Here is a 2,468-nt window from a genome sequence, read left to right on the forward strand (position 1 = left end):
CCTTTGGTGATCAAAAGCAGTATGGAAATGTAAGCCAAATAAACCCTTTCCTCCCCAACTTGCTTCTTGGTCATGATGTTTGTGCAGGAATAGAAACCCCGACTAAGACACTATGTAGAGCACAATAGACTTGAACTCACAAAGATCCACCGACCTCTGCTTCCCGAGTAATTATGCTTGATTAAGTACTTGAGAACTGTGTCCATTTCATCTGTACATTTATCGACTGGGGTGTGTGGTTTCTGGTATTTAGTTTCTTCAATCCTTTATACATTCTAGACAATACTCTTCTAGCAAATGCATAACTAATTAAACATTTCTCCTATTCTGTAGGCTACCTCTCTACATGAGCAACAGTTCCCTTCACTGGACTTCTCTTTCCACGTCATGACCCGTCTGTGGGTCCTTGATTCGATTCCCTGAGCCAGTGGTATCCTTTTCAGAAAGTCCTTCCCAGGGTCTAACCCTGAAGTGTCTTCCTTGAGCCTTCCTGCAGGGTTCTCAGAGTCTCAAGTCTTGCATTCGGATCTTTGGCCACTTTCACTTTGGTTTGGTATCTGATAAGACATGGGAGTTCCGTCTCGCTCGTTGACATGTGACTATCCAGTTTCTCAGCATCCTTTGTTAAAGAGGTCATCTTTTCACAAATATGAAGGGGTGCGTTGTATCCTTTTCAAAACTCATGGCTATAGCTGGATGAGTTTAATAATGGGTTCATGTCTAGTTTTGTGCCACAACCATGCCAGTTTTGTTACTGTGTTCTACAGTATGATCTGGAGTCAAATACAGCGCTACCTGTAGCATCGTTCAGCAGCATCCAACCCGAGAGTCCCTTGGCCATCAGGGTCTTCTATAGCTTCATATGATTCTCATTTCTAGATCTGTGGAAAATTCCATCAGAATTTTGATGGGGGTTACATTGGATCATTAGATTACTTTGGGTAAACTAGTCGCTTCTTCTCTATCCTGACAATCCATGAGGACAGATGGTATTTTTGTCTTCTAGTGACTTTTATTATAGTCATCTTAAATTCTCTTGATTGGGTTTACTCTTAATATGTTTTTAATTACTGTAAATGGACTACTTCCTTGATTTCAGTCTTAGGGTGTTTATCTTTGTATATTGGAGGGCTATGATACGTTGATTTTGTATCCTGGTGCTTTTGCTAAAGGTGTTTATGAGTTTTAAGAGTTTTATAGTGGAGTCTTTAGAGCCTTTACATATAGGGCCAAATTATCTCATCTGTAAATATGGGTGACTTGATGTCTTCCTTTGCTGTTTTTATCCCCTTTCTTGGCACTGTTCACCTCTCTTCTAGGAAACAAGGGAGTCTCATTTCAGGCTATGGTTCATATATTTCCACCATCTGGAGCCCTGCATTGCTCTGACTCAGAGACTCTCCCCTGTAATCAAAGGTAATCAGCATCCCAGGGCGCGGAGACAAGTCTCCTCAAGTTTGTCCTTTGTCCCAGAGTGCACCACGCAGAGACAAACCTGGGCCTCCAGGGCGCTCTAACTGCTGACTCATCGCAGCTCTTCCACCAATAGCTTCTTGGCTCAAATGATGAGAAGACTTTCCCAGAAGCCCTATGGTAAGCAGACCCAAAACACCTATCTATCTGGGCCGCATCAGTTCAGTGATGCATCCAGTGTTGGGTGTGGTTTTAGTGTCTCCAAATCACTTTTAGTCTTTCTTTGGACTCCTGAAGTCATGCTGCATGCCAGCACGACCAGCTGTTCCTCCTCTTCCCGCCTCTACCACTGATGCTCACTACCTACCTGCTTATCTATCTATCTATCTATCTATCTATCTATCTATCTATCTATCCATCTATCGACCTACCTATGTCTATATATATATCTATATCTATCATTTACCTGTCTCTATCTATCCCTATCATCTATTTCAAAAGTATAGCATTTTCATATCTATACATCATTGTGCTTGTATTAACCTCTCTACTGCCCTGTTCCATCTGTCCTCCCCACCTTACTGTTCTTCCTTACAAATAGCCTCCACTCTGCTTTCATATGATATGAGACAGACAGACAGACAGACAGGCAAACAGATAGATAGATAGATAGATAGATGTACACTTGTTCCTCTCTATCGCCCTCTCCTGTTCCTCCTCCCCCTTCCTTCAATTCCTTCCTCTTTTCTCACAGTTCTCCTTTTTATATTTAAGTCTTTTCTATCTATTGATTTTATATATACATTCCATATACGAAAGGAGCTGTGGTACTAGTAAAGTTTAAGTACAGACAGACACACGGAAGGCTAGAGCTTTAACGTGGGACTTCTGAGGAGACCTAGTCCACGTCTACTCATCTGTAGAAAGACTATTTACATACAGAAATACACTCCTGCAACCCCAGCACCTAGGATGACACAAGAAGACACTGAGTGTAAGGCAGACTGAGTGTAAGACAGACTGAGTGTAAGGCAGACTGAGTGTAAGGCAGACTG

The sequence above is a fragment of the Mus pahari genome, chromosome 3 (assembly GCF_900095145.1).
Source record: "Mus pahari chromosome 3, PAHARI_EIJ_v1.1, whole genome shotgun sequence".
Lineage (NCBI taxonomy): Eukaryota > Metazoa > Chordata > Mammalia > Rodentia > Muridae > Mus > Mus pahari.